At 43.9% G+C, this 13465-nt stretch overlaps 1 protein-coding gene across 2 annotated transcripts in view; it reads left to right on the top strand.

The window, feature by feature from the left end:
- ATXN1 (ataxin 1) overlaps nucleotides 1-13465 on the top strand; it is a 417087-nt gene that overhangs the window by 242309 nt on the left and 161313 nt on the right. The window lies entirely within an intron of this gene.

The raw sequence follows: 13465 nt of genomic DNA, 5'->3' as shown, positions 1-13465 counted from the left end.
CTGCAGGTGAATTCTTAACCCACAGTTAAGAACTCTGACACCTCAGTTTTTAAATGGACAAAGAACTCGAGTAGACCTTTCTCCAAAAAAAAAACATACGAATGAGTCATGAAGCACCCCGAAAAGATGCTCAGCATCTGTAGTGGTTAGGAAAATGCAAATCAAAACCACAATGAGATACCACTTTATGTCCATCAAAATGGCCATAATAAAAGGTTAGGAAAATAACCAATGTGGTCAAGGATAGGGAGACGTGGCAGCCCCCCTTCAATGCTTTAAAATGGTGCAGCCACTGTGGAGAACAGTTTGGCAGCTCCTCAAAAGGTCAAACCTAAAGTCACCATGACCCAGCCGTTCTGCCCGAGAGAATTGAAAGTGAGCGTTCACACCAAAAAACATGTACAGGAGTGTTCACAGCAGCATTCTTCATGAGGGCCAAAAAGTGGAAAGAACTTGAATGCCTTATCAGCTGATGAATGGATATCCAAGATAGCGTATATACGTGCAGTGGAGCCGGGATTCAGCCAAAAGGGGAAAGAGGTACTGATCCGTACTGCAACTTGGATGAGCCCTGAAAACACGATGCTAAGTGAAAGGAGCCAGACCCAAAAGGCCGTGTATCGTATGATTCCATGTAGATGCAACATCCAGAAGAGGCAAATCCAGAGAGACAGGATGCAGATGAGGGGTTATCAGGGGCTGAGAGGAGGAGTGGGTACAGAGTGACTGTTTAGTAGGTGTGGCATTTCTTTGGGGGATGCTGAAAGTCTTCTGGAACTAGATAATGGTGATGGTTCATGAATGTAATAAAACCACTGAATTGTACACTTTAAAAATGATTAAGATGGCAAACGTACTGTTAAGGGAATTCTTTCCTTCAATTATATATCTCTCTGACTCCACCTGTTCAAAAGTGATGCTGACCTTTGGCAAACAATCCGTTTAGCCATTTCTAAAGGTCTTATTCCAACACTTAGCCTTTTTTTTTTTTTTTTTTTTTTAAATAACAGTTTTATTTTTTATTTTATTTTATTTTTTTTTGTCTTTTTGCTGTTTCTTGGATCGCTCCCAAGGCATATGGAGGTTCCCAGGCTAGGGGTCAAATCGGAGCTGTAGCTGCCAGCCTATGCCAGAGCCACAGCAACTCGGGATCCGAGCTGCGTCTGCGACCTACACCACAGCTCAGGGCAATGCCGGATCATTAACTCACTGAGCAAGGGCAGGGACCGAACCCGCAACCTCATGGTTCCTACCCGGATTCGTTAACCACTGCGCCACGACGGGAACTCCTCAACACTTAGCCTTTGTAATCTCACTCTTAGACTTTTTTTCCGTCCCGTGTGAACTTCTGCAGGGAGTCGTCTATGCTGTCTTCACTTCTTACCAACACTTCATTCATCACTCTTCGTTAGGCTTTGGTCCCCAACAGAGCCGGTGGAAACATGACAGTCATGTCAAACATCCATCTGCAGATTCTTTCCTGACCCAGAAAGTTCCGAGTCTGCCCACCCAGCAGCTCAGTGCCTCTTGCGTCCCCCAGGAGGCCTTCCAGTTTCTAAAAGGCGAAATCAGGTTTCCAGGGTGGCAGTTGATGTCCTCATCCACCGCAGCATCAGCCCAGACTGTCAACTCGTGGGAACACAGGAGAGAACCTACACAGCTTGTCCTGGCAGGCCCAGGTGACTCCCGCAAACTCAGTGCAGTGAAAGTCACACACGCGGAAACGTCCATTTGTGTGAGAAGATGTGATGCTATCACTCACAGAACTTGAGTTCTTTTCATTCTGGCGAAGAGTCAGCTCTGATATCCTTGGACATGGATCTCTGAGCCTACGCAGTGGTCCAAAGGAAATTCTCTTCACCATTCTTTTCATTTTTTTTTTTTTCTCCCTCTCTTTTTCTGCTGGGGTCAGCAGAAATGGGAATCTTTTTTTTTTTTTCTTTTTAGATGAGTATTATGATGATGATTATACTGAAAGACCTGTACCAGAGGAATGCTGCGATCTGAATTAAAAATAGCTTTTTTCTGTCCTCCCACACACAGCACTTGAGTGCTCTGAATGCCTTTTATAAATGCAGACTTTCTGCCTGGCTAGATAAAAGAAGCTGTCACTTCATTTCCATAACGGAGTCATTCCCGGGAGAATTCCATTGTTTTAGCAATAGAATTTTTGTAAAAGGCCTCTTATTTTGCCTGAAAAAGGTAACAAAAATGAACTTTGGAGAGCTTATTCGACACAACAATTAAGGAGCGAGAGATTTTTCTCCTCTTTTGATATGTGAGGCGTTCTAAGTGTGTGATATTAGGATAAACCCCGAAACCTGGAAGATGAAGGTGGCAGGGAGAAAGCCTATTGTTCTTTCTCCTAATAGGAACGGGGGTGTGTGATTCCCTAGAATGTGGGTTCCAGACACATGTGACAAACAGGTGTCTCTAATTCTAAAGTTTTAAGTATTTATTTTTAAAGCGAAAAAGGAAACTTCTAGGATGCTTAGTGTGTAAGGAAAACTCTTGTGATTTTTAATGAAACCTGATCATCAGGTGTTTTAATTGAGTTTCAGGACTCTGAAGGCCAACTGTGACTATCTCTTGACAGGGTCCTGTGCTTAGAAAATAATGGGTTGATAGCATCCTTTATTTGACCTTAAAACATTGTAGCAAGTGGAAGTATAAGTCTAAGCTTCTACTCCTCACCCCAGAACAGGCCAAGAAATCAAGAGAGGAGATGTTGGAGGCAAGGAACAGTGACCTTATTGGGAGCCAGCAGAGCAAGAAGGTGGTGGACTTATGTCCCAAAGAACCATCTTGCCTGAGGTTAGAATTCAGGCTTCTTCTATATGGAAAGAGGAGGGAGTACAGTCAAATTTTTCCTGGTTCCCATCAGCCTTCATAGGGGATGTGTTCATTTCTTCCTTCCTGTAGTCATTCACAGGTGAGCCTGGCCAGGATGTTTCCTGTGAGCTAAATAAAGGGTTTTTTTTTTTTTTTTTTTAAGCTTAATTCATTACCTGGGAGGCAAGCTTCCCAGAGATGCGCCATTATGTATAATTGAAGCTTATAGGCAACATCCCTTTAGTGCTTAACTTATAATAGAAGACAAAGGTTCTTCCCGGTCACAGAGGAGAAACTTGGTTACACAGCATTACTTATAACTGGTTCAAGCAGGCACGGGGGTGTGTGCCTGCTCCCCAGCCTCCCTCCCCTGTACCCACCCCACCCTCCACCCAACGGATCTTCGCTCCAAATATGGTATCAAATCTTCAACTCTAAGTTCACAGGAAAATAATCATTGTGTTTGTTGGTACTTTCCCGGCACCAGGTAAACCCACATCAAAGTCTCCCTGCCTTTGGTGTTTCAACAGGTAATCCCTAGATTTAATGCCAAGTGGTATTTCTGTTACTTGGTATTCACAGCTGAGACCGTTGAAACTTTAGTTTTAAGCTAGAATAGTTTTATTAAGCCTCCTCTAAAAGAAGAGAAGTTTTCAATAGTACCTTTGTCTTAGAATACTTTTGTTCTGATTGCATCAGAAAGTTGTGATGCTTAGACAACAAGGCAGCTACCTGGAATAGTATAAAAAGAAAGAGAGATTAAAAATATCGAGTTTATAGTTTTTGGCTTTTAATTTAATAAAACAGACCAAAAGACACATGAGGTTGATTTAATGTAGTTACAGAAATTGTCTTGGTCCAAACATGCACAGTTGGGTAGTTAACAGCTGCTGCCGAATTTGAATTTTAGGAAAGAATTCTGTTTTTAAAAGCTTTGAATAGGCTTTCATCATGTAACAACACTATAACCTTTAAAGCATGGTTGGAGGTCCTGGTTATAGCCATGCTTTTACATAGTAACTTTTCATTAAATGATGAGGAAGTTGTGGCTTTGATAGACTGCTTTCAAAGTTCAGTTTTTAATACCTTTGGTGACTTCTGTTACTTGTCGCTGTGCAAAATGATGGGGCTGGGAGAGTATCTGGCAAAATGATGGAGCTGGGAGTGTATGTTGATTCTATCTTGTCATTTTACTTTGACTCACTATTTGGTATTTTGTGAAGTCAGGCCAAATAAAATACTTGAGGATATTAGTACTGTGGCAAAAAGAGAATGAGAGGCACATACTTAATTTTCTTTCTCATAAAAAAGAGAGCAAATTGAACAGAAATGGAAGGGCAGTTGTTGCTTGCAGTGGTTACTCATGGGCCATAACACCTCATGATTTATCAACACTTTCTAAGCCATCAAGGCATGAAGCACAGGCACTGTCCCCACCTCCAGGTACTTCTTGGACCCCTAGGCTAATCACTGACCATCTCCAGCAGACAGGAACAAAACTCTCTTCCCAGGAGAAGGTATGTGATGACCCTGGCAGCCTGAAAGGGACTTGTAACCCAGGGGGTGTGTAGTCGCTTCTCAATCCAGATCGTTTTGTCTCCTGGGCTGCAGTGTCTTCTCTGGGGCTTCACCAGCCCCCTTTGGAAGAAGAGTATTAAATAAAGCCAGGGAGAAATTGTCGATATGGAACACATGCCATGTTGGTCCTTAAAAATCGTAATTTCCTGGAGCTGTCATTCTATGGCACTTTTTTTGAATTTGATTTTTGTTAAAATATAATTGGTTTACAGTGTTGCACCAATTTTTGCTGTACAGCAAAGTGACCCAGTCATCCACATACATACATTCTTTTTCTCATGCTATCGTCCATCATGTTCTATCCCAAGGGATTGGATGTAGTTCCCTGTGCGGTACAGTAGGACCCCATTGCATATCCATTCTGAATGTAATAGTTTGCATCTACTAACCCCTAACTTCCAGTTCATCCCACTCCCACCCCCTCGGCAACCACAAGTCTGCTCTCTATGCCTGTGAATCTGTTTCTGTTTTGTAGAAAGGTTCATTTGCACCATGGTTAGAGTCCACATGTAAGTGATATCATATGGCATTTGTCTGACAGAACACTATAAATCAACTGTAATAGAAAAATAAAAATCTTTTTTTTTTGTCTTTTCATCTTTTTGCCATTTCTTGGGCCGCTCCTGCGGCGTATGGAGGTTCCCAGGCTAGGGTTCGAATCGGAGCTGTAGTCACCGGCCTCCACCAGAGCCACAGCAACACGGGATCCGAGCCACGTCTGCAACCTACACCACAGCTCACGGCAACACCAGATCCTTAACCCACTGAGCAAGGCCAGGGATCGAACCCGCAACCTCATGGTTCCTAGTCGGATTCGTTAACCACTGCGCCATGACAGGAACTCCAGAAAAATAAAAATCTTTTTAAAAAAGATATGGTACATATATGCAATGGACTACCACTCAGCCCTGAAAAGGAATGAAATAATGCCATTTGCAGCAACATGGATCAGCTAGAGATTTTCTTTCTGACTTATTTCACTTAGGATGAGAAAGACAAATACCATATGATATCACTTAAATGTGGAATCTATGGCTCTTTAATGCAGATTAGGTATTTCTCTCATATGTATTTTCATTTTATTCTTGATATGCAGACATGCTTTTCTCTGGATGCATAATTGTATTTCTTAGCAAATTTTGCTTTAATACCAGTAAAGAGATGTAACCAGCATGCAAATATACACCCCCACTGGGTCTATATGCCCGTGGATAAAGCCTTACCTTTTTGTGATAAGCTGTGCTGATCATAGGAGACAGTAGCATGGATCGACATGAATTTTTTTTTTTTTTTAAGTGTGGTTGTCGGATTTTGTCAGCATGTTTATTTCTCTGTGTTCTTTGGGCAGATGGGAATTTTAGTCTTCATAACCTAAGCACAGACCAGTTCATATCACTAGGAAATGTCCCAAGCACATGCTAGATTTTCAAGGACTGCCAGTCTGGAGAAAGATTTTGCAATGGATAAATGACACCAATGATCAAGTGCTGATGGAAAAGGGATGGTGGGATGTGATAAACAAATCAGATTGTTGAGAGTATGTTAGGTTTGGGTTTTATCCCATTCATCTGCTCCCTCCAGCTCTTCTGGAAATCCGACTGGATACCTCTGCTCTCAGGAAAGTTCTGCACTGCCCTAGCCATTCCTGGGGGAGGGAGCGTTGGGTCTCCCTGACCGCCACCGAGGCTCCTTTGTGAGCAGGATGGAGACAGAGGCTCTGGACCTGCTGGGCTGGACTCAGCCAGAGGAAGCGTTTCTGAATTCTCTGACTGGCAGCAGCCCTGGCTGCTCCTCTTCTTCCCTCAGAAAATAGGAAGAGTCAGGAATTCCCGTCATAGAGCAGCAGAAGCAAATCTGAGTAGGAACCATGAGGTCGCAGGTTCAATCCCTGGCTTCGCTTAGTTGGCTTAAGGATCTGGCATTGCCATGAGCTGTGGTGTAAGTCTCAGACATGGCTTGGATCTGGCATTGCTGTGGCTGTGGTGTAGGCCGGCAGCTGTAGATCCGATTCGACCCCTAGCCTGGAATCCTCCATATGCCACAGGTGCGGCCCTAAAAAGACAAAAAGACGAAGAAAGAGGAAAAAACGAAGAGGCAGCTTTAGTCCCGAGTTGGAAAGAGACTCTTGTAGAACGTTCTGTCAATTGAGCAATTTCCCTATTGGTTCACGTCATGATTTTTCTCCAAGTCATCCGAAAGGAGCTCTCCTGTTTGGTGGCTGCAGGGTAAGGAGAGTTGAGGATACATCAGAGTGAAAGGAAAATACCACATTCTCAGTCCATTCATCAACAGGTATTTATCAAAGTGTTACCATGTGCAAAAGCTCTAAGAGGCTTCCCCAGAGAAGACTGACCGAGACCCTGCCTGCAGAGTTCACTGCAGTCTGTCTGGGGAAATGGTGCCTGTTTTAGTATAAGGACTGAAATGATGAATATCCTAAGGAAAAGGAATAAAAATCATAGGCATTCACAGCTTCCCCCCCTCCCAATAAAGTACTTCTGATTGAGAAAGTTGTAGCACAGAAGGATTAAGGAGAGAATGATGGAAAAAGTAGGATTTGAGTGGGTCTTGTTAGATCCAACTTGATTTTTTTATTTTTTCCTTTTGTTTTTAGGGCCGTACTCATGGCACACGGAAGTTCTCAGGCTAGGGGTGGAATCAGAGCTGCAGCTGCCAGTCTACACCACAGACACAGGGATCTGAGCCGTGTCTGCGACCTACACCACAGCTCAGGGCAATGCCGGATCCCCAGTCCACTGAGCAGGGCCAGGGATCAAACCCATATCCTCGTGGATGCTAGTCCGGTTCATTAACCACTGAGCCGCGACAGGAACGGGAGCTTTCAGAGATGAAGAGAGAAGCCCAGTTTGGCTGGTACAACATGCAGAAGGGGAGAAGATGGAAATGTGTTGGGGCCAGATGATGAAGGCCTTAAGCATCCGACTTTAGATTTTCAGCAAGCCGTAGGAACAAGCAAAGGTATGGCATGGAGAAAGATGTAATATTTACATTAGGATCCAACAGCGATGGTGGCTCAGATGCCTTTCAAGGAGAGGACTGAAGGCAAGAAGACCAATTAGCAGGCTGCCGGGAGAACTGAGTCTGAACCAGCATGGCAGCGTGGGAAGAGAGTGCAGGCTTGATGGGACTTGACAACTGACGGGTTACGGAAGAACGAGAAGACAGTGGTGCCTTCAGCATGAATCAGAAATTGAAGAGGAGGACCAGTTAGGGGGTAGGGGTGGGGGTGGAATACAAGTTTTGAAACAGACATTATTTATATTGCATCTATCCACCAGCCTGTTGGGGAAGATGCCGTGACCACCGATTTAAGAACCATATGCAATACAGGAGAATTATTACAGAAAGATGGGAGTTCCTGTCATGGCACAGTGGAAACGAATCTGACTAGGAGCCATGAGGTTGCGGGTTTGATCCCTGGCCTTGCTTGGTGGGTTAAGGATCCGGTGTTGCCATGAGCTGGTGTAGGTCGCAGATGCGGTTCTGATCTGGCGTGGCTGTGGCAGTGGTGTAGGCTGGCAGCTGTAGCTCCAATTAGACCCCTAGCCTGGGAGCCTCCATATGCCACTGGTACAGCCCTGGTAAAAAAAAAAGGAAATTATCAAAGAAAGAGAAGAGTGTTAAGCATGTAACCTTGAGGAGTATATATCCTAGGGTTAGAAGGAATAACGGCAAGGGACAAAGGCTAAGAAAGAGGAACAGCAGTGATAAAAGGAACACCAGCTATAGTACCATCTCAGAAATCAAGAGTACTGGGACATTTTGGTTGCAAGAGACAAATAAAACTTAGAGTGATTTAAGGGGGAAAAAAAAGAATATATATTACTTTTCTGTTGCTAAAAAACAGATGATCGTAAACTTAGTGGTTTAAAAGCACCATTTTTTCAGGTCAGAAGTCTGGCCATGGCTCAGCTAGATTCTCCACTCAGGCTGAAGTCAAGGTATTAGCAGAAGTGCATTCTCATCTGGGGCTCCAGTCCTTTTCCAAAAAGTCATGTGGTTATTGGCGGAATTTATTTCCTTGTGGCTGTAGGACTTGAGGCCCTTGTTCTCCTGCTGGTTATGGGATGGGCAGCACTCTCAGCTCCTGGTGCCCATCCCCAGCTCCTTGCCACGTGGAGCTACTACCCCCATGCTCCTGGCCAAACGTGTTCTTTCTCGTTTTGAATCTCACTCCTGGAAAAGTCTGTCCCTTTGAAGGGCTCACCTGCTTCAGTGAGGTTCACCAAAGGAGAATCTTTCCATTTTAAGGTCCATTCGTGTAGGACCTTAACTTGATCTGCAACATCCTTTCAGAGCAGCAGCAGACATACTTTAAGCCTGTTGCCTGCTCTGGAGCTTCAGTCTCGTGTGGGCTTTCCTTACAGGTGGGTTTTTTTTTTTTGTTTTTTTTTTTTTTTTTAAAAAAAAAAAAAAAAAAAAAAGCTCTCGCAAGTTCCTGTTGTGATGCAGCGGAAACAAATCTGACTAGTATCCATGAGGATATGGATTCCATCCCTGGCCTCGCTCCAGGGCTTGAGGATCCAGCATTGCCATGAGCTGTGATGTAGGTCTCAGACGCAGCTCTGATGTGGCATTGCTGTGGCTGTAGCTCCGATTCGACCCCTAGCCTGGGAACTTGCTATGTGTGTGGCACTAAAAAAGAAAAAAAAAAAAAAAAGGCTCTTAGTAGACCATGCTTCCACAAAGAGGACACCTCATTCTGAGTTTCAGCCAATCAGAGAGAGGCCTTTGATTAGCAAGGCTTGGGTTGCATGCCCGGCCCTGCATCCAGTTGTCATGGAGAGAGGAGTGTGTGCTCTGTTTCCCCAGGCCTAGATCATATATGTCCAGCTTTGGACCCAAGGCCTGAGGTCAGCCCAGCCCAGAAGAAAACGGGGGAGAAGTTGTGCCAAAAGGTGCAGTTTAGGCAGAAATGCTAGTCTGCTAAACACAAGAGAAGGGAACCTGAAGGAACTACTTTATGAAATATTGTAAGAGTCGGTTAGGAAATGGCCACTGTGTCTAGAAGAGAGGGGGCCATTCCTGGCCTTTGCAAGAGAAGGAAGTTCACTTTTCAAAGGTATTGAAATCAGACCTGATGAAATAACAACATTACATTAATACTCTATTTTAACATGTTTTATGGTGAACGTGGGAGGAGTGACAGCCATTTGGGGATGAATCAGGTCTGGGGAGGGTCTTTTCAGGGGTAGCAACGACTGAGTATGTTGATAGGTTGCAAAGACATTTCTGGGTGGTGGGGAGGTTGAAAGAGAGAAGGAGGGCGGAAGTGACCCCAGTAGGACCTAGAGTCAGTGGGAGACAGTCTAGGAGCCGCAAAAAAGTTTTCCCAGATGATAAAGTAGTGTGGCCTTGTTGGGTCATTTGTCACTTCTTTGGAATAAACAGGTATCATTCCTGCCAAGGCGACCATCTTAACGGTGATTCAGTATACTCAAAAGATCCTTGGCCTCTAACTGTGTAATGAACAGACTTACCCTTAGAGCAGTGGTTCTCAAGGCATGGCCCTTGGACCAGCCGTCTCAGCATCACCTGGGAACTTGGTTGACGTGCACCTCTCTGGCCCCACCCCTGACCTCCTGGGTCAGAAATTCTAGGGATGGGGCCCAGCAACCATGGCTTCAGCAGACCTCCAGGTATTTCTGAGGGCAGTTCACGTTTGAGAACCACTGCCTCAGAACACCCGCTTCTGCCCTCCCCATACTACAAGGGTGTCCTATGAAGTGGCTTTTGAAACGATGAGGAATCAAGGATAAAGGTTCCTGGGGATGGGGGTTGGGGGGGGGGTGTACATCTTGAAAGGTGATGACAACTTCAGAAGCCATTAGTGACTAAAAACGTAATGGATTGTAAGAATGGGAGAGAGAAGGCTACATTACAGCTTCATGGTTCTCGACTTCATGCAGGGCTTTCCTTTGGATGATAGGCATGTAGGACCTTGGAGTCCCTGGAGGACAGAGGAAAGTGTGAAGGGCTTCGATTATAGCTGTAGAGTAGGGCTTCCTTTGCAGTAAGGGTTAAGGCGTCGAACTGGTTTTGCATATGGATCATTTAACTTAGATTCAGGCTCTTCTACTTGACACTGTTCGGGAGCTGCAAAAGAAGGGCACGGCAAGGTTTCTTTCATCAAGGAGCTTATAAACTTTTTTGAGCCTTTCAAGACTTAAATAAATCCAATGGGGTATAAAAAGACGATGTAGGAGAGGGCTGCATTGAAAAGGACCTTGGGTCAGAATGCCTGATAAGGACCGAAAGTGCTGTGGGCAGTCAGGGGAAGGAGAAATTGGCATCGTGTCATTTTCATCCCTGGACAGAGGATGGAACTGTCAGCCTGGTATAATATCCCAGGTGTGATGGCGGGGGTTTTGGACCACTCGGCTTCAAAAAGTTTTTCTTCTTGCTCTTTCTTTCCCAGGTCTCCCCAGCTTGTCAAAACGGCTAAGTCAAAGTGAGGGCTTGTATTTCTCGATTTTGAACTTGGAGGATGATTGCTCTTTGGGGTTCTGTGAGAAACCGGATAGGTAGAAGATGCTACATTTTATCCTGGGTCTTACATGGAAAGAGACTCAGAAGTTTGCCGTGCTCATTTCCAACAGACTTTCAAACTTGCTCCATTCATGGGAGAACATGAATGAGCCTGTCTGAGGATGGCTTTGTTGGGTAGCAGGAAAGTGGAAAAATTAAGTTGTACCAGCTCTGGGGTGATAGGGAACAAGAAAACACTTCAGATGAACGCAACATTTCCATTGCTTTTTATGTCTTTGCATCATGCTGCTTACCGGGTAAATATGCAGGTACCAAACCAAGCACCAAAGAGAAGGCGCACAGGCTTTTTTTTTTTTTTTTTTGCTGTTTCAGTCCAAGGCGGAAATAATAAAAACATCCCAATAGTCAAGAGGAAGCCAGCCAATTTGGAACTTAATACAAGGTACAAGAAGTGCTTTTTATTTATGTCTTAGAAGTTTACGTGTAACGTGATCTGCGTTTAGCCCGTTTGGAGGAAGGTTTGTTTTTTTTAACAAATTGGTGTATTTCTGTAATTCAGTCTTCCACTGTGCTCTTTAAAAATTGAAAGTATAGTTAATGGACAGTGTTGCGTTCTTTTCTGCTATGCAGCAAAGTGACTCAGTTGTACCTGTATATACATTCTTTTTTATATTCCTTTCTATTATGGTTCCTCAGAGCATATTGAAAAGAGTTCCCTGTGCTGTCCAGTAGGTCCTTGTTGTTTGACCATTCTATGCGTAATAGTTTGCACCTGCCAATCCCAAATGACCCATTCACACCTGCCCTGCTTCTTCGCAACCCCAGGTCTGTTCTCTATGTCTGTGCCTGTGTTTATGTTCTGTAGGTAAGTTTATTTGTCATATTTGAGATTCCACTTGTAAGTGATACCATATGGTATTTGTCTTTCTCTCACTTCACTTAGTATGGTCATTCCAAGTCCATCTATATTGCTGCAAATGGCATTCTTTCATTCTTTTTCTGGCTGACTAGTATTGGGGAGGGTTTTCTTAGCTCCAGCTGTAGTGCGTGGGTGTTAACAGGGAGCCTCGTTTTATTTCACTGTGACAGTGGGGTGACTGAAGATGCATTAAGAAGCCAGAGTCTTCCTTTCTTGTCGCATCGAGTATAATACCTGCGTTGAGTGATGTTCCACTCGCAGAAATTACTAGTGTTTGTTGCTCTGCTGGCCCGGCACTTAAGAATCATTTCTTATTTCAAGGTATTGAGAACAGTTCTGACGTTCATTTGTTGATCAAAGAGACCAAAGGAAACGGCCGGGGGGGAAAAAAGATAAAAATCACAGAAATTACTTGTATAGGTCTAGTCAGATCACATAATGCCGAGGCTGTTCCCTCTACCTGGAAACTCAGTGCCTGCCTAGCACCTCCTCTTTGCCTTCCCGGTTTAAGTCTTACTTTTGTAAGAAAACCCCTCCTTCTGAATGACAGCACCCCATGATGATTGCAAAGCATGGTGTTTATTTTTCTTTCTTAAGGCCTATCCAATTTTTGAACTTCATGAATCTATTTAAAAGTGGTATACTTTGATTCTTTAAAGCCTTTCCCTTGAGGCCACAAACTCCATCAAGGCATTGTCCTTTGTCTGTTGTGTTCACCAGTGTGAACTTAGCACCTGGTGGATACAGTAAGCACAGTAAAAATTTGTCCGTGAATGAATTAACAAGAAAGCACTTTGCACACTTGAAACGAAGATAATGTTGTATGTCAGTTACACCTCCGTTTGGAAAAATAAGCATTCAGTTTGCCGGTGGTCTAGTGGTTAGGATTTGGTGGAAGTCACGACTGTGACCCAGATTCGATCTCTGATTTGGGAACTAAGATTCCCCATTAAGACACTACAGGCTGCAGCCAAAAAAAAATAAATAAATAAATAAAAGGAAAGCCCCTCGTCAAGTGAAAAGTCATGGTCAATTGTAAGAGTAACAGACACCTCCTTTCTTCCTTCTCTCTTATTTTTTTCTCTCCATTTTTTTAATTCTTCATTTTAAGGTCTGCCGGTCACGTTTTGCAAATTGCAAATCTAAGACGCGGTATTATTTGTTCGCGCCTTTTTTTACGACGAGATCACACTTTCCTCTTGAAAATAGGGCTGCCCACACGGTGCGACCACCGGGATTCCCTTTTTTTTATTGCGCGTGTGCTCATGATGTTGAAAGGAAATCGTGGCCAGCACTGATAGGTCATTTATTTGGGAAGCAAACGAGACTCTGGCATCGCACTTGAATGCCATGTTTCTTGTCGTCCTCAAAGCCACTCGTGTATGTCTCTATACCTCAAGTGGGCTCCTCAGGAATACACAAGTCAAAAGGCCTTGATAATATTGGCCGAGGAGAAGTTGTTCCTGGCCCTCGCTTACAGGAGGAGAAAAAAAAAAAAAAAAAAAAAAAGAAATCCAGGTGTGGAAAATATTAACAAGATATTGAGAGTAAACTCAGTCAGGCTATGAATAGGTCTTCTCTTTAAAAGCAACAAACCAACAAAAATCACCCAGTGCTTCTCTGGCA

This window comes from Sus scrofa, chromosome 7 (assembly GCF_054392235.1).
Source record: "Sus scrofa isolate SSC_HxYL_T2T_F1_AM1 chromosome 7, Sscrofa_HxYL_maternal_Yorkshire_Landrace_v2.0, whole genome shotgun sequence".
NCBI lineage: Eukaryota > Metazoa > Chordata > Mammalia > Artiodactyla > Suidae > Sus > Sus scrofa.
This window is presented reverse-complemented; position numbering and strand designations above follow the sequence as displayed.